The sequence below is a fragment of the Trichosurus vulpecula genome, chromosome 4, assembly GCF_011100635.1.
Source record: "Trichosurus vulpecula isolate mTriVul1 chromosome 4, mTriVul1.pri, whole genome shotgun sequence".
NCBI lineage: Eukaryota > Metazoa > Chordata > Mammalia > Diprotodontia > Phalangeridae > Trichosurus > Trichosurus vulpecula.
Genome location: NC_050576.1, coordinates 411,126,099 through 411,149,723, shown reverse-complemented (window position 1 = coordinate 411,149,723; position 23,625 = coordinate 411,126,099).

Here is a 23,625-nt window from a genome sequence, read left to right as displayed (position 1 = left end):
ACTTCTTCAGGCCATATGTTTTGGTCTTCTTTGTCACCAAAGAAAGATTCCAAAGTCTGAGACTGAATCTGGGTGCATTTTTGCTGCCTGGCCATGTTCCCAGCCAATGTACTTGACCCTTGAGTTTTTCATCAGGGTATGCCTGCTTGTAGAGCAAAGAGTACTTTGTTCCAAGCTTGAGGGGATGCACTGTTGATTTCAGAGCTATTTGTATATAGCCAGCTCTGCCACCCCAGCACTCTTCCTTCCTCAAGAACCACCAACCCGGACCTGACACAAATCTTCAGCAGGCTCTTCACTCCTGCTCTGATCCACCACTTAATTCTTCCCACCACATGGGCCTGGGGCCGGAAGTAACAGCAGCTGTAGTTCTGTAGCTGCACCTCCCCTGCTGCCCCTGGGGCAGTGACTGAAATATGAACTCTGTCCCCCACAGCTTTTCCCACTAACCTTCTCTGTTGTCTTTGGTGTTTGTAGGTTGAGAAGTCTGGTAACAGCCACAGTTCACTGATTCAGGGTGCTAGGGCCTGTTCTGCCCGGCTACTGGTCTGGCTGGTCCTGCTGCCTCCCACGCTGAGCTCCTCTCCCCTCCACTCCGTGTGCGATAGACCTCATCCGGCGACCATCCAGGCTGTCTTGGGATGGATCCCTGCTTCCCTCTGCTATTTTGTAGGTTCTGAAGTTCTAGAATTTGTTCAGAGCCATTTTTATAGGTTTTTTTTTTGGCATTTAACAAATGTTTATTAACTGGATATAATAATATAATTTTATTAATAATTAATATAATTTTATTAACTGAATATAATGATAACATGTTTATTAATTAAATACATCAAATAAAATTACAATAATTTAGACAAGATGTCAAATTTATGAAATGGAACTTAAGTGTTCCTTAGCAGAAAAGTCTAAATGCTTTCACAAAAAACGAAAACAAAAATAAAACCTTTAAGAAAGTTAGACACACAAAAAAGCAACAAGTAAAAAAAAACCAACTAAACAGTAGAGTAGAAATACCAAAAATCACAGAGTATGTTAAAAATTGATGACACAAGTACTGAATGGACAAAATTAGTATCTCTTTTTTAAAAAACAAATAAAATATCCTGGTTTAAAAAAACTGGGAGACCAAATTTTACACATCAAAAATGAAAAATAAGCTAATTCACAATAATTGAAGTGGGAAAATTAGTTTATCCTTTTATATGTCAACAAAACTGACCACTTTGATAAATGGATAAATATTTGCTAAAAGATAAAATAGCCAGAATACTAGAAGAAATTATTTAAAAAGACAAAAAAAGAGAAATTGTATAAGCCATAAATATATCCCCAAATTTAGAAACAACAGTCCCCAGGACTTTATAGATTTACAAATGATTTCTAGGTAACATTCAAAAGACAATGGTGGTTAGTGTAAGAGCAGGTAGGAAAAAAAGGAAAGAAATAAAAAAGGATCATTGAGTCATCTTTTTTTTTTCTAATTAAATAAATTTCTTTATTTATTTTTAGTTTACCACACACGGTTCTACATAGTTTTGAGTTCCAGTTTTTCTCCCCTCCCTCCCCAAGACGGCATGAAGTCCCATATAACTGTCATGTATAACTTCGCATTGAATTAATTTATGCTCTAGTCAGGTCGTGGAGAAGAATTTTGACCAATGGAATGAATCATGAGAAAGAAGAAACAGAACCAAAAAAAAAAAAAACCCAAAAACAAAAACAAAAGAGAAGCAGAAAAGGCGAGCATGTAGTGTGCCTCAGTCTGTATTCAAACTTCGCAGTTCTTTCTCTGAATGAAGATAGCATTCTCCATTGTGAGTCCCCTGGAGTTGTCCTTGCCCTTTAGGTTGCTGAGAAAAGCGCAGTATGTCAGGGTTGGTCCTCACGGAATCCACATATCTGTGGCTGTGCACAACGTTCTCCTGGCTCTGCTCCGCTCACTCAGCATTATGTCGTGTAGGTTTTTCCAGGTTGTTATGTAGTCTGCATCATCCCCATTTCTTATGGCACAATAGTATTCCATCACCTTCATATACCACAGCTTGTTCAGCCATTCCTCAATTGATGGGCATCCCTTTGCTTTCCAATTCTTGGCTACCACAAAGAGAGCTGCTATAAATATTCTTGTACATATGGGTCCTTTTCCCGCTTGCGTGATTTCTTTGGGATACAACCCTAGAAGTGGTATTACTGGGTCAAAGGGTATGAACATTTCTATAGCCCTTTGGGCATAGTTCCACACCACCCTCCAAAATGGCCGGATCAGCTCACAACTCCACCAGCAATGCAACAATGTTCCAATTTCCCCTCATCCTTTCCAGCATTTATCATTCTCCTGATTTGTTATTTTAGCCAATCTGACAGGAGAGATGTGGTATCTAAGAGTTGTTTTGATTTGCATTTCTCTAATCAGCAGCGATCCAGAGCATTTTTCCATATGCCTGTAGATAGCTTTAATTTCTTCCTCTGAAAACTGCCTGTTCATATCCTTTGACCATTTCTCAATTGGGGAATGGCTTGTATTCCTATATATTTGGCTTAGCTCCCTGTATATTTTAGAGATGAGGCCTTTATCAGAGATACTAGTTGCAAAGATTTTCTCCCAATTTTCTGCTTCCCTCCTAATTCTTGTTGCATTGGCTTTTTTTGTACAAAAACATTTCAATTTGACATAATCAAAATTATCCATTTTGCATTTTGTAATGCTCTCTATCTCTTGTTGGGTCATGAATTCTTTACTTTTCCACAAATCTGATAAGTAAACTATTCCTTGCTTTCCCAAATTACTTAGAGTATTAACTTTTACTCCTAAATCATGAACCCATTTTGACTTTATTTTGGTATATGGTGTAAGATATTGGTCTATGCCCAGTTTTTGCCCTACCATTTTCCAATTTTCCCAACAGTTTTTGTGAAATAGTGAATTATTAGCCCAGAAACTGGCTTCTTTGGGTTTATCAAAGAGTAGATTGCTAAACTTGTTGATTTCACCTGCTTGTGTACCTATCCTATTCCACTGATCCACACCCCTGTTTCTTAACCAGTACCAGGCAGTTTTGATGACTGCTGCTGTGTAGTACAGTTTAGTATCTGGTGTGGCCAAACCACCATCTCTAGCATGTCTTTTCATTAACATCCTAGATACTCTAGACCTCTTGTTTTTCCAAATGAATTTTGTTATTATTTTGTCCAGCTCAGTAAAAAAAAATTTTGGTAGTTCGATTGGTATGGCACTGAATAGATAGATTAATTTAGGTAGAATTGTCATTTTTATTATATTAGCTCGGCCTAACCATGAGCAACTGATATTTCTCCATTTATTTAGATCTGATTTTATTCGCGTGAAAAGTGTTTCATAGTTATGTTCATATAGGCCCTGGGTTTGTCTTGGCAAATAGACTCCCAAATATTTTATAGTGCCTTCAGTAACTTTGAATGGAATTTCTCTTTCTATCTCTTGCTGTTGGGCTTTGTCAGTAATGTATAGGAATGCTGAAGATTTATGTGGGTTTATTTTATATCCTGCAACTTTGCTAAAGTTGTTTATTATTTCAAGTAGTTTTTTACTTGATTCTCCAGGATTCTCTAGATAAATCATCATATCATCTGCAAAAAGTGATAATTTAGTTTCTTCTTTTCCTATTCTAATTCCTTCAATTTCTTTTTCTTCTCTTATTGCTACTGCTAATGTTTCTAGTACCAAATTGAATAATAGGGGTGATAATGGACATCCTTGTTTCACCCCTGATCTTATTGGGAATGCATCTAGTTTATCCCCATTACATATAATGCTTGTCGATGGTTTTAGGTAGATGGTATTTATAATTTTGAGGAAGGTTCCCCTTATTCCTATGCTTTCTAGTGTTTTTAATAGGAATGGGTGTTGTACTTTGTCAAAGGCTTTTTCTGCATCTATTGAGATGATCATATGGTTTCTGCTAGTTTTGTTGTTGATATGGTCAATTATGCTAATAGTTTTCCTAATATTGAACCAGCCTTACATTCCTGGAATAAATCCTACCTGGTCATAGTGTATTATTCTCGTAATGAGTTGCTGCAATCTTTTTGCTAATATTTTATTTAAATTTTTTGCATCAATATTCATTAGAGAAATTGGTCTATAATTTTCTTTCTCTGTTTTAACTCTACCTGGTTTGGGTATTAGTACCATATTTGTGTCATAAAAAGAATTTGGTAGGACTCCTTCTTCACCTATTTTCCCAAATAGTCTACAAAGTATTGGAATTAGTTGTTCTTTAAATGTTTGATAGAATTCACATGTAAAACCATCTGGCCCTGGAGATTTTTTCCTAGGGAGTTCGTTGATGGCCTGCTCAATTTCTTTTTCTGATATGGGGTCATTAAGAAATTTCACTTCCTTCTCTGTTAGTCTGGGCAGTTTATGTTTTTGTAGATATTCATTCATATCTCTAAGGTTGTCAAATTTATGGGCATACAGTTGGGCAAAATAATTCCTAATTATTGTTTTGATTTCCTCTTCATTAGAGGTGACCTCACCCTTTTCATTTTTTATACTGGTAATTTGATTTTCTTCTTTCTTTTTTTTAATCAAATTGGCCAAAGGTTTGTCAATTTTATTGGTTTTTTCATAAAACCAGCTCTTTGTTTTATTTATTAATTCAATAGTTTTCTTGGTTTCAATTTTATTAATCTCTCCTTTGATTTTCAGTATTTCTAATTTGGTATTTAATTGGGGGTTTTCAATTTGCTCTTTTTCTAGCTTTTCCAGCTGTCTGCCCAGATCATTGATCTCCTCTTTCCCTATTTTATTCATGTAGGCATTTAGAGATATAAAACTTCCCCTAAGAACTGCTTTTGCTGCATCCCATAAGTTTTGTTATGTTGTTTCATTATTGTCATTCTCTTGAATGAAATTATTAATTGTTTCTCTGATTTGATCTTTGGCCCACTCACTCTTTAGAATTAAATTATTTAGTTTCCAATTAATTTTTAGCTTATTTTTCCATGGTACTTTATTAAAAATGATTCTTATTGCATCATGATCTGAAAAGGATGCATTGACTACTTCTGCTTTTCTGCACTGGATTGTGAGGTTTTCATGCCCTAGTACATGGTCAATTTTTGAGTATGTGCCATGTACTTTTGAGAAGAAAGTATATTCCTTTTTATCCCCATTCAGTTTTCTCCAGAGGTCTATCATATGTGCCTTTTCTAAAATTCTGTTTACCTCCTTAACTTTTTTCTTATTTATTTTGAGGTTAGATTTATCAAGTTCAGAAAGGGGGAGGTTGAGGTCTCCCAATATTATAGTTTTGCTGTCTATTTCTTCCTGTAACTCCCTTAACCTCTCCTCTAAGAATTTGTATGCCTTACCACTTGGTGCATATATGTTAAGCAATGATATTGCTTCATTGTTTATGGTGCCTTTTAGCAGGATATAATGTCCTTCCTTATCTCTTTTAATTAGATCTATCTTTACTTTTGCTTTGTCTGAGATTAGGATTGCTACACCTGCTTTTTTTACTTTAGCTGAGGCACAATATATTTTACTCCAGCCTTTTACCTTAACCCTATGTGTATCCCCCTGTTTCAGATGCGTTTCTTGTAAACAGCATATTGTAGGATTATGGTTTTTAATCCATTCTGCTATCTGCTTCTGTTTTGTGGGAATGTTCATCCCCTGCACGTTCAGGGTTATGATTTCTATCTGTGTCTTTTTCTCCATCCTGATTCCCCCTGTTTATGCTTTTATTTCTCCCTTTCCCCTTCTCCTCCCCAACAAAGTTTTGCTTTTGACCGCCGCTTTCCTCAGTTGACCCTCCGTCTTTATTCCCCTCCCTTATCTTACCGTTACCCACTTGCTACTTCTCCTCTTCCTTCTGCCCTCCCCCCTCCCTTTTTCCCCCCTTTCCCTCCCACTTCCCGTAGGACAAGTTAGATTTCTAAACTTATCAGAGTATGTTATTCCCTTCTTGAACTAGATCAGATGACAGTAGAGCTCAAATACTGCTCTTCTCCCTCCCTTCTTTCCCTCTACTATAATATGTTTTTTTTCCACTTCCTTTGGTGTAATTTACCCTTTTCTACAACCTCCTTACCACTTCCCTCATAGCCCTCCCTTTATATCTTTTATTTATATTTTATATCTTTACATCAGTTAATTTATACAGGCATTCACAACCTATGTAGATCCCTTTCATTTGTCACAATAGTTGTACCATTCCCAAGAATGACTTATATATGTATATGTGTATATATATATATATATATATATATATATATATATATATACACATATATATATATATATACATACAGACATAAAAAACAAACATAAGATGATATAATCCCACATAGAGATGTAAACAACCTAAGCTTATTGGTTAATGAGGTTTGTGGGGTTTTTCCCCCTGGTTACCTTTTTATGTCTCTCTTGAGTTTTGTATTTGGAGATCAAATTTTCCATTGAGTTCTGGCCTTTTCATCAGGAAGGTCTGGAATTCCCTTATTTCGTTGAATGTCCATCGCCTTGCCTGGAAAATTATGCTTAGTTTTGCTGGGTAGTTGATCCTTGGTTGTAGTCCCAGCTCCTTTGCCCTTCGGAATATCATATTCCAATTTCTCCTGTCTTTTAATGTGGAAGCTGAGAGATCCTGCGTGATCCTGACTGTAGTTCCACGATATTTGAATTGCTTCTTTTTGGCTGCTTGCAGTATTTTCTCTTTAAGTTTATAGCTCTGAAATTTGGCTATAATATTTCTTGGTGTTTTCAGTTTGGGATCTCTTTCAGGGGGTGATCGGTGAATTCTTTCAATAACTATTTTGCCCTCTGGTTCTAGGACCTCTGGGCAGTTGTCTTTGATAATTTCTTCGAAGATACTGTCAAGGCTCCTTTTTTCATCGTGGATTTCCGGTAGACCAATAACTCTCAGATTGTCTCTCCTGGATCTATTTTCCAGGTCAGTTGTTTTGCCAATCAGATAGTTCACATTTTTTTCTATTTTTTTCATTCTTTACGTTTTGTTTTATTACTTCTTGATGCCTCATAGATTCATTAGCTTCCACTTGCTCAAGTCTAATTTTAAATGAGTTAGTGTTTACATTTTGCTTTTGAGCCTCCATTTTCAATTGGTTGATTTCACCTCTCAGGGTATCCTTTTCTCTCTCTAGATTCTGAATCTCCATAGCCATTTCGCCAATCTTATTCTTTAGGGACTTGATTTCATCAGTGAATTTTTTTTCCATATTTTCTTTTAGCTCCCTAATTTGGTTTTTAAAGTCCTCTTTTAGCTCTTCCAGCAGTGCTTTTTGGGCTGGAGACCAGATCATAGTTAGCTTTTGAGGTATCTGATGTATCTACCGTGTCATTGCTATCTTCTTCTATGTCGATATTTTGATCCTGCCTGTCTCCATAAAAAGAATCTATTGTCCTTGGTTTTTTTGTGTTTTTCTTCATGTTGGATTGCCTTTTGCTGGCGTTAGAACGAATTTCTATCTGTGAGTCTCAGGGCTTTCTGTCCCAGCTTTCTTATTCTGGGGGTTGTGAGTCTAGAATTATAACCTTCAGTTTCCTGAGGTGTGGGGGAGGGGTCTGGCTCCCTGGCGTCTCACTCCCTACGGGTGTTCTCCAGCACTTGCTTTTCAGCAATGGTCTCAGCTGTTTGTTGTTTGAGCTGATGACTGGCGCTTCCCCTGGGGGAGCAAGATTACGTCTGGGCTCCTGGCATTGACCCCTGCCCACTCTTCCCCTCTGGGACTAATAAGCTGCTGGTATTTGTCCAGTGAGGCCCTGCTACTCTCTCCTCTGTTTCAGTTCTCTTTTTTTTTTTCCCGAGGAATTCTCTGGGTGAGGGGGGGGAGGGGTTAGAGCCGTTTACCTGGCCATTGAGTCTTGCGGAAGTTCAAGAAGCCGAGCTCCTGGGTTTTGCAAGCGCCAGGAGTGGGTGCTTTCACGGCCGGTGGCGCTGCGCTGCCTCTCGTCTCTCCCACAGACTGCCGTCCTGTGCTGGGAGTCCCGGGGATCTCTGCCGGTTTCGGGCGCCCAGCCCTCTCCCAGCCCGTCTCCCAGGTGGACCTCCCGGCCAGCCGCCTCCGCCTTGGTCTGGAGCAGCTCCGCACCGAGCACTCTCCGAGCCTGCAGGTTCGTTCCTCCGGCCTTTCAAACTCTCCTGGCTCGGAAATTTGCCCCACGCAGACTGCTCGCGGTTTCTGACTCTCTCAAATCTGCTCAAATTCACTTTTTTATGGGAATCTGACAGACCTTGTGAGAGAGCTCCGGTAAGACTCTGCCTTCATGCGGCCATCTTGGCTCCGCCCCAGCTCTCTCTTTTATAGGTTTTTTGAGGGACATGGTGGGGAGTTCATGCAAGTCCCTGCTTTCCAGCCGCCATCTTGGCTCCACCCCCGGAAGTGTCAAAACTTTTCATTTGAATGAAGTCTGATCTCACTAATTGGAAAAGTATCAGTTGTTCAGGGGCAGCACAAGCAAATATAATAAAAATAACAGTTCTACCTAAAATGATTTACTTATTCAGTGCCATATCAATCAATCTACCAAAAATATTCTATAGAACTGGAAAAAATAATAACAAAATTCATCTGGAAGAACAAAAGGTCAAGATTATCAAGAGAATTAATGAAAAAATGCAAATGAAGGTGGGATCTAAAATGGTATTATAAAACAGCAACCTTCAAAACTACATGGTACTGGCTAAGAAATACAGCAGTGGATCAGAGAAATAGGTTAGGTACACAAGACACAATAGTCTATAACTATACCAATCTATTATTTGATAAACCCAAAGACTCTAGATTCTGAATAGTAACTCAATATTTAACAAACAATGCTGGGAAAATTAGAAAATAGTATGTCAGAATCTAGGCATAAACCAATATCTTACATCCTCTACCAAGATAAAATCAAAAGGGGTACACGATTTAGACATAAAGGCTGATATTATAAGCAAACTAGGAGAGCAAGGAATAGTTTACTTGTATGATCTATGGAGAAAGGAAGAATTTATGAGCAAACAAGAGATAGAGAATATTTTGAAATGTAAAATGGATGATTTTGGTTGCATCAAATTAAAAAGGTTTTGCACCAATAAAGCCAATTCAACCAAATGAGAAGGTAGTAGAAAGCTGGAATCAATTTTTACAGCCAACAACCCTGATAAAGGCCTCATTTCTCAAATGTATAGAGAACTGAGTCAAATTTATAATAATACAAGTCTTCCCCCAATTGATAAATGGTCAAAGGATGTAAACAAGCAGTTTTCAGATGAAGAAATTAAAGCTATCTATAGTCATATGAAAAAATGCTCCAAATCACTATTTATTACAGGAATGCAAATTTAACAAATTCTGAGGAACCACATCACAATTATCAGATTGTCTAACATGACAAAGCAGGAAATTGATAAATGCTGGAGAAGATGTGGGAAAATTGGAATAGTAATGCTTTGTTGGTGGAGTTGGAAGCTGATCCAACTATTCTGGAAAGCAATTTGAAACTATGCCAAACTGCTATAAAACTGTGCGTAACCTTTGATCTGGCAACATCACTACTAGGTTTGTATCCAAAGAGGTCATTATTAAGGGGAAAAGACCCACATATACAAAAAATTTTATAGCAACTCTTTTTTGGTGGTAAAGAATTGGAAATTGAGTGGATGCCCATCATTTGGGGAATGGCTGAATGAGTTATGGTACGTTCCATAAGAAATGATGAGCAGGCAGATTTCAGAAATAAAATCTGGAAAGATTTACATGAACTGATGCTTAGTGAAGTGACAAGATCCAGGAGGACATTATACAGAGTAACAGGAACATTTTGCAATGACCATCTTTGATAGATTTAGCTCTTCTCAGTAATGCAATGATCTTAAACAATTCCAAGAGATTCATGTTGGAAATGTAATCCATATCCAGGGAAAGAACTGTGGAGTCTGAATGCAGATCAGAGCATATTATATTCTCTGTTTTGTTTTTTTTTTTTTGTCATTTTTTCTCTTTTGTTTTGATTCTTCTTTCACAATATGATTAATGTGGAAATGTGTTTTATGTGATTATGCATGTATAGGCTATATCAGATTGCATGCCATCTTGGGGAGGGGAGAGGTGTTGGAGGTAGAAAACTGAGAACCCAAAATCTTATAAAAGTGAATGTTGAAAAATAAAAATAAATCAATAAGGAAAGAAAGAAAAGAGGGAGGAAGGAAGAATGGAAGGAAGGAAAAAAGGGGGAAAAAAGAAGGTGGGAAGGAAGGAAGAATACTGGAATGTAAGAAGGAGTCATGTAACCAAGGACTTTAAAAAAAATGGAGTGACTTCCAGGTCATATGACCAGCAAGATGGAGGACTAGACATTTTCTCTGACTCCTACAGCATCTTAAACCTGTCCAAATTATGAAATTTGTGCAAAAGACAAAGAAACTTCAGCTGACTCCATGGTCTAGAAACCCAGAATCCAAGAAAAGGCACAATATATGGAAATGTTAAATAACACATGAATTAATGTTCACTGGCCTTGAGCTCACTGGGAACAATCACTCTCCTCCCAGAACAATTGCACCAAACCTGCAATAGAAGGCCCAAGGATCTCAGGGCTTGCAACAAAACCCAATGCCACAACCTGATTTCCCAGCTTCTTTCTAGGGCCAGGAAGATTCCAGCTCCAGGTTACAGAGGTTGGTTGGACCTTTAGGAGCAAAAGCCTGTTGAGAGCTTCGACTCCAGAGCACCAGTGCTGCAAAGTTCTTAATTTCCCTGCCTGGATGGAAAAATTGGTGACAAGTGTTGCACCTCTCTTAAGTGCCAGTGCTAGGCCAGAGAACTGGAGAACAAAAACTTCAGGGGAAAATACCAGGAAAGGACACCATGAGGAGGAGAAGTAGAGTATGATGTATAAGATTTGTAGTACTCCACTAAGCCTGAGGGAAAGAACTCTGCATCCTGTTGGGACCAGTTCTTACTACATAAAAGTCAGTTGGACCAGAGACCTAGTCTGGTGAAACATAAACTTCCAGCATGGGAGAAGGCTGAGAGCCTTTGTGATTCAGCCTCCAAGGAAATCAGCATCAGAGAAGACAGAGTCAGAAAGTGAATTGGGGAAAATAAGGAGAGAAAAAAAAACAATGGTTAAAGATCTCAAAAAGAAGAAAGCTCTAAGATCTTGAACATAAGCAGACAAATAAATGGGGAAAATCCTTTAACAACAGAAGAAAATATATCCTCTCCATATAGTAAATGATTTCAGGCGTCTATGAATAAATACTGCCAACTAAGAAAAGTGATCTAAAACTTGATGAGACAGAGAATCCTGTGCAATGTGAGAACATGAAACTACAACACATTGTTCTTGAGTGGTTCAAAAGAGAAAAATTGTCATAGAAGATTTTATAACCTGCAAAGCAAAAATAATGGATGGAATTGAAAAAAATTGGACTCTATGATGGCAAAGAAACAAAAAAAGTGATCAGTAGAAAATGCAAATAAGTGAAGGACGTTCTAAGAACACATATCCCACCCCACATAAACACACAATAAAATAAAACACTCTTGTTATCCAAGCAAAACATAGTAATCTTGAAGATGGGATGTATAGAGAAAGCCTAAGGATCAGAAGCCTCCCTCTGATCCCAAAAGAATGCAGCAGAACAAAAAAATCTGAACATCATAAGATCACTTTGAGAACCAAGTGGAGAATGGATTGGAGTGAGGAGAGACTTCAGGCAAGAATACCAATCAGCAGGCTACTTCAAAAGTCCAGGCATGAGGTGATAAGAGGCTATGCCAGGATATTTGAGATATCCAAGGAAAGAAAGGTATATGGACAGGAGATGTGCTGTAGAAATGGCAGGATTTGATAGCTCATTGTATGAGGGTTGTGCTGGATGATAATAAGGAGTCAAGGCAGACAATTAGGTTTCTAGTCTAAATGACTGGGAGGATATGTCACTTTTACCTGTCAATGTAATGGAATTTTGTTAGTCTAGGAATGTTGATGGTAGATATTTCTTTTATTTAATATGTATAATCTAAAAGAGTAATTAGCATGTTAGCAGTGATTTTATCACTATTATTTGGCCTTCTGTTCTCAAAGTCTATAAAAGGATTGGAAATGGATCAGCAAATTCATTTATATAAGGACCTTTCAATGAGAAGAAATACCTCCTGCCAATGTGGGTCCCTACCTTATCTTTAACTTGTGTCATTGGACAGTTACCTAGATAAGTAAAAGCTAAATAACTTACCAGCCACTATGTTCTACAGGCAGGATTTGGCACACATTTCTGTCCTTGAAGTTGACTCTATATTCACTGTGTCATATTGCATTAAAGATATAATCTTCATTATATTTTAATCAAAGACAAATATTATAGACTACTACAATACATAAACATGCATCTTAGTGTGTCTTCAGGTCCTTACTGAGCAAAATAAATAGATAAGGCAATCAATGCTAAAGACTAGATTCCCCTTTATTTGTATTATTTAAGATAAGGCCAGGTGGTATAACCAGAAATGCCAGAAGAAGCATGGAGAGAGAGGGAAGGACACCTCTAGAATGTGACTGGGAATGTTAAGGAAGGGATACAAATTTTACCAAAAGAATTAAATTATGGTATGGTAAGAAGCTGCTCTCAGGACTTGGAGAGTCTCTATGCCAAAATCTGCCAGGCATTTCTGGCTGATATTTATTCCATGTAGAAGGAAAGTTCTGCTATCTCGGTACCTGAGGTACTTTATATTGAAAAGTTGGGTCTTATGAGGTAGATCTGAATTCACAGGTTAAGAAACAGGAATCTTCCATCTTTAAAGGTTCCAAGTATGGAAGATTCCAGAAGGGGAAAGGAATGAGAGAACAGGGGTATTCCGGAAAAGGGAAAGGATAGGTATAAGGTAGAAAAGCCATTGCTAATATGTAGCCAGATTATTAGACAGATACAGCCAACCTAGGGGAGCAAAGGGTCTTTCCATACTAAAACATGTATCATCTCCTCAAGATTCCATGATGAGGTTATGGCTTATGCTATATCTTCATGTTATTTGTGTTTCTTCATGCATTCAGTGACCACAGGGATGACAATTATGTGTGTGATGTTGGAGGATTGACTGTTTCTCAATAAATATTGATGAATGAAGGAAGTTCAAACCACTAAATGTCATGCTATGTCAAATTCCATTTCAGGGAAAAAAGACAATGAGTGTATTTTTAGAAGTATCTCCCTAGTTCCCCAGGCTCCTGTTTGGGAAAAACTAATTAACTCATTTCATTAGGTCAGTTTGGAATCTCAGGGAAGAGAAATACACTCATACCCATTTCTAACCTACAGTTTTTTATTACTGACATATAAGCCACCAGTAGAAAACTAACTCACAAAACATACAAGGAGACATTTCCCATTCACTCCACAATTGGATGCCACTCTTGAATCCAAGATGCTAGCTTTAGCCAAACTACTCATAAATATAGGGCAGCTAGGATGGTGTGCACTACATACTGACACAGATAAAATTAACTAGATTTTTTTAGCAGACCCTAAAACACATTTCCTATGAATGGATCAAATATGGATAGAATTCTATTGGTGTAGGATATGGAGTCATGAATTCATGTCAGTCATTCCTGTTGATTTTAACCTATGCCCCACTCCCTCCTTCTTTATCTGAAGGAAATGACCTGGTCTTACCTGCTTACATCATCTCTGAGTTGGATGATTCAAATTTTCTACAGTCTAAGAATGGATCAAGTAAGGAAAAACAGTAGTGATTTTCATGGCACAGAGCCTCCTAGGTTTTTCTGGGACCCTATGATATGGGCATGGTAGATACAGTATAAGACATATTATGCTAGGATCATAGAACTTGTGTTCTAGATGTTCACCATTCAATATACAGGTAGAAAGGTTTATGATAATACTGCATGTCCTATAATTATGTGGGGGGAAAGATTAGATGAGTCAACTGGGGGAATGAGTATTAGATATTAGCACTGGTATTATTGGTACAACTTAGATAAATTCATTTTACAAATAATTTTTAAAAACTTTTACCCCAGCATTCAAAGTAGTCTACAATTTGGCCCCAGTTTATTTTTCCATCCTTATTTGCCACCATACTCTAACATAGACCCCATGAGCCAAAAAACCATGAATATGACTCCAGACTTTTCTGTCTCTGTGTCTTTGTTAATATAGTTCATTTGCTTGAAATGCTCTCCATTCTAATCTTCACTTATTGAAATGGTACCTCCTCCATATAGCCCTTCACGTTCCTTCTAGCCAATGGCAATTTCTCCTTCCTCCAAGGTCCCTTAACATTTCTTAAATTACTTCTATGATGAAACATTTCACATTCTCTTTTGTATTATGGTGACTCTTTGTGCACAGACTCATAAGTATTAAGATCAAAAGCTGGAAAAAGGTTTAGAGAACTAATTCAACCAGGCTTTTTTTAAGATAAAGAAATGGAGCCTCAGACAGTTTGCGATTGGCTCAAGTTCACATAGATTGTAATTGTCAGAAGATATTTTTGAACAAAAAATCTTCTGACTCCAGTGCCAATGGAATCAATCTTCTTACCATTTACCACTCCATCTGGGTTTCCTTCACCCTTCAAGACTCAGTTCAATCCCACCTTCTACAAGAGGCTTCTTTGGGTCCTCCCATTTGCTACTGCTTTTCTCCTGTAATATTACTTTCTGCAGACTATATGTACATATACGTATACATATATATGTATACGTATATGTACATATATACTTATGTTGTATGTTATTAGTTATTTACTCCCATCAGAATGTATTTTCCTTTTGGGTTTGCTTTTCTTTGCATTCCCAGTGCTTATCACAGTGTCTGGCACATAATAAGCTCTTAATGAATGATTTTTGGCTGACTGACTTTCCACTGTGCCTTGACTCTTAATATATTGTAAATCCTCTGTGGGTGGTACTGTATTCACCTTTGTTTCATCTACAGCATTTAGCACTATCCTTTATATACTGCAGGTGCTTACTAGGTATTTGGTAAATAAACAAATTAATAAAGAAATACTAGCTCCATGTTTAGTGGCAGTATCAATAAAAAACCCTGAGATAGCACTTTTGAAACAAATATTTCCCTGTGTCTCTTGTATTGGATCTGTTGCAGAAGTGAAGTAAGTATTCATAAGAAGGAATAACAGAATGGTCTGATATCTTTTGCTTCCCTCAATTGAGGTTTTTGAAAAAGTATGTCTTTTGAGCAAAATTATAATTATTTCATTAACCTATTTTGCCCTTGCTTAAATGTGATGGCTATAAAAGTGAAAGGAAATCAAAATTGTCCATTGCTAGAGGGAAGAAACCAAGTTAGATTGACCAACATGCTTCTTTAGTATGGTAGCTTATAGAAAATTATTATACTAGTATTTTTAAGACTACTTCATTAGGAAAAAAATTAAGACTACTGACCTGGGATTTAAACTGGATTATTTTTTTTCCAGGAGGAAAACCTCAATGTTTGACTTCTTAGAAGTTTAACTTGCATGGAACGTATAAACCTAGTTACAAAGACTGCAGTATCTTATATATTCACTTATATGAAAGGAGATGAGATGTGTTTTATATACTACCAACTAGGAAAGCTATTAATAGGAAGTGGCAAGTGGACTATCAGTATTTCAGAGCACAATGAGGATTGTCTTGATGCTTGAGGATTAATTGTATAACATGCTGTAATCACAAATTATTCCTCCCTCTCCTCGCAGTAAGTCTTAAAAACCTCTCTAAGTAATTGTGGTTCCCTCATGGTTTTTTTATTCCCAGAAAAATCCAAGACCAAAAACTGAACTTAATGCACTTCCCAGAAGATCTAAGAGTGACTTGGATTCTGGGGAGACTGATTCATTAAATATTGTTTGATATTGCTCTTAACAATTAAGGTTTCTACTACAGAAGTACTTTCTCTTTCCCCATGGAAATGTTCTTTGACCCCAGCATAAGCTTTTATCAATTCCTTAACATTACTTTACTGCTATTCATATTTCCAAATGACACTCTACCATCAGAGAAGCCAGTAAGCATGGATTACAAAGGACATAGTCCTTTCAGTGGCAAGAAGCTTTCCTTTGGATGTTCAGGGTTTAAGGGTGAGAAGTAATATATTTGTGGTTGGAGAGAGGAGTAGGACAGTAGGATGGTAATTGCAATGAGCTTCCATATGCTTTGAATTTATGAGTGTATGTCAGTGTGTACATGGGAGAGACATACTTTACAATTTACCAGGCACTTATCTTTGGGCTTGAAAGAGTTAATGTCTCTGCCTAATCATCTAACTTTACTATGGAAGGATTTAATGAAGCCAGGAAGAAAGAACCCATTAAGCACCCCACAGGAGTGAAGATTCCCACTGCATATACCAGCTGCTATATAAGTCATGAGGACTTATACAAACATTACAGAGAAAAGTCCCAAACATGCAATGCAAAACTGGAGAGGAAAAAGTAAAGTAATTAGTGATAAAAATGTATGTGCTGGAGGATAATACTTAACTGCATACACAAACACACATTTCCTGATGCTTTTAGGGTCAGGGCCAACAGCTCTTAAAACCAAAGAGCACCAGCTTAGTTTGATGCTGGCATAGAATCCCCCATAGCGTGAATCCATTTACACCTGCTGCCTTGGGGGATAAGGATTACAGTGAATCATATATCACAAAATGAAACATTTTCTTTCCAAACTGACATTGAAATACTTATTTACCCTGTACCCTATGTGTCCACTTACCTCACCCTAGAGGCCAGCCTCTCAAACAATTATTCACTTCTTACCTTGACCTCCAGTTGCTATTCACTTGTTTTGAGCACATTTCTGAAAGTTACTTACCTGAAGGAAACACTCTTGTGCAAACAACAGGAGCAGGAAGCAAAGAGGGTTGTCCAGTATCTCAAATGGGCTTGTCTTGCATTGCTTTATAACAAAGTTTGTTGAATTTCAGGGTTATCTTACAAGTGGCTAATTTTTACATAAAAAATTTTTGCCCTTCCTGATCAAACTATTCTCTTAAATCTCCATCTTGGAACCCATTCTACTCCCATATTAATAAAAATAACTCACATTTTTATGTCTAGAATTTTTACATACAGTGTCCAGCTTATGGACAGGTGATATTAAAAATGATTTCCAAATTGCTTGTTTAGAATTCAGAATGTATTTTCTTATGAGAATAATGCCAGAAATGATGTTTAGGTACCCAAAGCAACCCATAAAAGTCTTTTCAACCAGTCATCTAAGAGTTTAAAGCACTGGGTGCATTAAGGCAGATATATCCTTTAGCTTTCCTGTTAAAGAGCTGATCTTGAGCCAAATTTTAAAATAGGAGAAATTTGTCTTTGGCACACTCCCACCTTTGTTTCTCCTAGTCTCTCACTTCCTGAGCTGTCTCTTTCCTGACTGGATGAAAATTGCTCTAAGTTCCTTACTGCAGTACTCGTGTGAGGAATATGACAAAAATACTACTGCCTCCTAGCCCAAATAACTTTGTTCTACTCTCTATAAAATATCCAGTCCCTCAGTGCTGTTCATTTCAACTAGCTCTTAGAAAGAAAACAATTTTAATAAACTAATTCAAACTAATGTGCTCATAATAATAGAGTTTTTAAAACAGGGGTTCTTAACCCTTTTTATGTCATGGATCCTTTTGACAATTTATTGAAACCTACAGACCTCTTCTCAAAATACTGTATTTAAATACATTAAACAAGACCCACTGGACTACAAGAGGAATTCAAATTTATTGAAATAGTTTTTTCCTTTTTTTTTTAACAAGTTCACAGAATCAAAGTTAAGAATGCCTATTTTTAAAGGATAGTTGTTGACCCATATAAGTTGCAGGTGAGGTGATAAAGTGAAGTCAAAATTTGCAATGTGTGAGGAAACATTTCTGTATGGGAGAGACACAAAAGAAAAATAAGCAAGCCAATATTGATTTAGATTCTACCTTTAATAACAACTTCCTTAAGTTTTCTTTGTTTCTTTTCCACTCCTTTTTTCCCTCTTTTCTAACTTCTTTGCTTATTCTCCTTATAAATGGAGATTTCCTAAATGCTCCAGGGAGAATTTCTTTATATTCTTCTTTGCTTGCTTGTTTGCTTGCTTTTAAACAATTACTTACATTGCATCAATGTAATCATGTCATTCATCAATCATCTGCTCAAAAAGCTTCAATACTTCTCTATTGCTTCTAAGACAAAATGCAAGGTATAAATTACTCAGGCTTGAATTAAAGATTCTCTGAAGTCTGGCTTCAATCTATCTGTGTAGCTTTATTTTATACCCATTACCATGCCTTTTTTGGTGTTTTATTGATATATTTAGCTGTATTTTACATCACTTCCCAGTAACCCCTGTATATGTATATACACACACATACACACACAAAAACACATATACATCACACATATATAAAACATATACGCATATGCTTTTAAAATACAAATTATTTCTATGTATACATACATATATACAATACATATATATGTATATAACTTAAAATATATTTTCTTTAATAATTTTGAATTGATGTTCTTTAAAACAAATTGTTTATAGTTTTCTTTCTCTCTTTCTCTACCCCTGGTTTAGGCAACAAAATCATATTTGTGTCATAAAATGAATTTGATAGGAGTCATTCTTTATCTATTTTTTTTTCAAATGAGTTACATAGCATTGGGATTAATTATTCCTTAAATGTTTGGCAGAATTCATTTTTAAGTACATCCATCCTGGGAATGTTTTCTTAGGGAGCTTATTGGTAAGTTTTTCAATTTCTTTTCCTAAGATAGGATAATTTAAGTATCCCATTTAATTTCCTGTCAGTTTAGGTGGTTTATAATCTGTTTTAAAAATATTCATCCATTTAACTTATATGGTCAGTTTTACTGGCATATAATTGGGGAAAATTCCTCTTAATACCTGATTTTATTTTATCTTCATTAGTGGCATATATATAATTTTCATTTTTTTGATGCTGGTAATTTTGTTTTCTTTTTTCTAGTCAGTTAATCAATGTTTTACCTATTTTATTGATTTTTTGCTTTAATGTTTTCTTTTAATGTTCTATTCTGTTTGTTAATCTTTGCTTTGATTTTCAGGATTTCCATTTTGGTTTAAATGGAGATTTTTAAATTTGTTCTTTTTACAATTTGTTTTTTCATGACCAATTCATTGAACTGTTCTTTCTTTTTCATATTGATGTACATGTTTAGAGATATAAATTTTACCAAGTATTGCTTTAACTGCATGCCACAAATTTTAATATGCTGTCTCATTGTCATTTTTCTTAATAAAATTCTAGATTTTTTCTATTATTCATCTTCTGACCCACTAGTTCTTTAGGATTAGATTATTTTGTTTCCAATTAATTTTTAACTTATGCTTCAATAGCCCTTTATTGAATCCAATTGTTATTTCATCATGATCTGAAAAAGTTACTTTTAATATTTCAGTTATCTTTAAAGCATTTGCTTCTGAGGTTTTATGCCCTAATACAGAGTCAGTTTTTGTGAAGGTGCCATGTGTGGCTAAAAAAGTATATTCTTTTCTATACCCATTCAGTTTTCTCTCAAGGTCTATCACATCTAACTTTTCTAAGATTCTATGTATCTCATGAACTTCTTATTTATATAATGGCTAGGTACATCTGTCTCTAAGATGAGAAAGCTGATATTCCCCACCCATATTTTTTACTGTCTATTTCCTCTTATAATTCATTTAACTTTTCCTTTAAGAATTTGGATCCTATGCCATTTGATGCATATACTTGATATTAATATGATTTCATTCTCTATGGTTTCTTTCAGCAAGATGTGATTTCCTTGTTTATCCTTTTTAATTAAATGTATTTTTGCTTTTGCTTTCTCTGACATCATGATTGCCACCCCTGCCTTTTTTAAATCAGCTTTTATTTTAAGAATGCATGTATCTCTCTCTTTAAAGTGTTTCTTGTAGACAATATATTGCTGGATTATTGTTTCTATTCCATTCTACCATTTCCAGGTCTTTTTCTTAGGAATTGTTATCAAGCAATCCCTTGTTCAACCTTTAACCACATATTTGAGGATTTATCCCCAATAAATTTCATCTTCTTAGGTTTAGCCTGTTAAGAAATTTAGGCAGCTAGATGGCTCAGTGAATAGAGTGCTGGGCCTGCAGTGAGGAATACCTAAGACCAAATCCAGCCTCCAAAGTTTACTTGCTGTGTGACCCTGGGCAAATCAGTTAGCCTCTGTTTGCCTTAATGCACTTAAGAAGAAATTAGCAAACCATTCCAAGATCCTTGCAAAGAAAACCCCATGAAAAGTATAGGTCATGGAGTCATGAAGAGCTGGGCACAACTGAACAGCTGAACAACAATAGCATATGTCATGTAAAATTTTAGCTAAAACTCTCAGTTTTCTGTTGCCTGTGAATGCCATTTGTTCCTTTTATCTGAATCACTGATGAAAATGCTAACAGCCACAAGAGCAGGAATGGATCTTCTTGAAATTTTGTTACAAATCTACCTGCTTAAAATTGATCCATTAATCACTATGTTTTAGGTTGAACCATTTTCCTATTTATAAATTTGCCTGTCATTGTTCAGTCAACATCTCTCCATTTTGCTTAGAAGGACATCATGAGAGATTTTTTTCTCAAATGCCTTGAAAATATCTAGCTATACTAGGTCTATATCATTCTACCTCTCTACCAGTCTAGTGACCCTGTGAAAGGACATGAGGTTGGTCTGGCATGACATACTCTTGGTGACAGGTCTGACTGGTGAATGCTTCTTTTCTAAGTGCACTTAAACCATCCCTCTTATAATATGGTAAAGGAGTCATTGGACACCTTTTTGTTATTTCTCATCCTTTGGCCTTTTCTTTAGATGCAATCAAAATGTGATCCCAACCCAATCATTCTTGTTGTGTACAAGAAATATACAATATCCTTATTTGATTCCCCTCCTAGATTTCTTTTGGAGACTAAAGCAGTTGCACTTTTTATCTCTACCCATCCCCAATTCACATTGTTTATTTTGCCAGATCTCATCCTTCAATAATCAACAACACGCTTTGGACAAAAAGTCTACCACTTTTTTCCTTTACTCACTAGATTAAATAGTCCCAAACTAAACTACTTAACACAAGGAGTGAAAAACTCCTTTTGTATTGAGTCTTCTGTTTTCAGAGAACCATAGGCTGCACTTTTAATTTTATGTGTTTTATAGTATTTAAATTAGAAGGCTTTATTTGATTTTTTTTATACTTGCATTATTTTTACTAAGATTTTCAAGGAACCTTTCTTTGAATTCCCTCCTATTGTTTCCTCTTTACTTCAATCTTTCCTCTTATTTCATGCTGAATTACTTTGATCTTTCTTCTAAGACTTGAGTTCCACCTTTAGTAGCCCTCTTATTCTTATTTTAATAGTAGGAGGAGGGGGCTGAGCGAAGATGGTGGCTGGAAAGCAGGGATTTCCTTAAGTTCCCCCCCCCCCACAGGTCCCTCCAAACACCTATAAAACATGGCTCTGAACAAATTCTAGAGCTGCAGAACCCACAAAATAGCAGAAGGAAGCAGGGCTTCAGCCCAGGACAGCCTGGATGGTCACTGGGAAAGGTCTATCACAAAGAGCTGTGAGTGGAGTGGAACAGAGCCCAGCATAGGTTTTACCAGGACCAACTATACTGGGAGCAAGGAGGAATAAACATAGCACTCTGAATCAACCAACTAAGGCCAAAGACAACAGAGGTTAGTGGGAAAAGCTTCTGGGACAGGGTGAAAGGAGTTCGTAGTCAGCCACCAACCTGGAGTGGTGGAGCAGCTCTGAGGCTGCTTCCAGAGCTACAGCTGCCGTTGCTTCCAGCCCCAGGCCCACCTGGTGGGAGGAATTAAGTGGTGGATTAGAGTGCAAGTGCAAAGCCTGCTTTGCCCTGCCTGGATCTGGGCCACAATCCTGGTGGGCAGTTCTTGGGGGAGAAGGAACGCTGGTGCGGCAGAGTTTGCTGTGTAGAAGTAGCTCTGAAAACAGCAGCACTGTCTGTCAAGCTTGGGACAAAGTACTCTGTACTCTACAAGCAGTCACACCCTGACAAAAAGCTCAAGGGTCAAGTAGTTGACTTGGAACATGAACAGGAAGTGAAAATTGTCTCAGATTCAGACTCAGACTTTGGAATCTTTTTTGGGGACGAAGAAGACCAAAACATAAAGCCAGGAGAAGTCAACAAAGTCAAAGAGCCTACATCAAAAGCCTCCAAGAAAAACATGAGCTTGTCTCAGGCCATGGAAGAGCTCAAAAAGGATTTGGAAAAGCAAGTTAGAGAAGTTGAAGAAAAACTAGGAAGAGAAATGAGAGTGGTGTAAGAAAATCATGAAAAACAAGTCAGTGACTTGCTAAAGGAGACCTAAAAAAATGCTGAAGAAAATAACACCTTAAAAAATAGACTAAGCCAAATGGAAAAAGAGCTGCAAAAAACCAATGAGGAGAAAAATGCCTTGAAAGGCAGAATTAGCCAAATGGAAAAGAAGGTCCAAAAGACCACTGAAGAAAATACTACCTTAAAAACTAGATTGGAGGAAGTGGAAGCTGACTTGGAAAATAGATCCAGGAGAGAGAATTTACAAATTATTGGACTACCTGAAAGCCATGATCAAAAAAAGAACCTAGGTATCATCTTTCAAGAAATTATCAAGGAGAACTGCCCTGATATTCTAGAGCCACAGGGCAAAATAGAAATTGAAAGAATCCACCAATCACCTCCTAACAAAGATCCCAAAAAGAAAACTCCGAGGAATATTGTTGCCAATTTCCAGAGCTCCCAGATCAAGGAGAAAATACTGCAAGCAGCCAGAAAGAAACAATTTCAGTATTGTGGAAACATAATCAGGATAACACGAGATCTAGCAGCTTCTACATTAAGGGATCAAAGGGCTTGGAATATGTTATTCTGGAGGTCAATGGAGCTAGGATTAAAACCTAGAAGCACCTACCCAGGAAAACTGAGTATCATGCTCCAAGGCAAAATATGGATTTTCAATAAAATAGAGGACTTTCAAGCTTTCTCAGTGAAAAGACCAGAGCTGAATAGAAAATTTGGCTTTCCAACACAAGAATCAAGAGAAGCATGGAAAGGTTAACAAAGAAGAGAAACCATAAGGGACTTACTAAAATTGAACTCTTTTGTTTACATTCCTACATGGAAAGATGACATGTATAATTCATAAGTATTAGGGTAGCTGAAGGGAATATACATATATACATATATATGTATATATGCATATATATACATATATATGTATATATATGTGTGTATGTATATATATGTATGTATATAGAGAGAGGGCACAGGGCAAGTTGAATATGAAAGGATGATATCTAAAAAAATAAAATCAAATTAAGGGATGAGAGAAGCATATATTGAGAGAGGGAGAAAGGGAGAGATAGAATGGGGTAAATTATCTCACACAAAAGTGGCAAGGAAAAGCAGTTCGTTGGAAGGGAAGAGGGGGCAGGTGAGGGGGAATGAGTGAATCTTGCTCTCGTCAGACTTGACTTGAGGAGTGAATAACATACACACTCAATTATGTATCTTACCCCGCAGCAAAGAAGGAGGAAGGAGA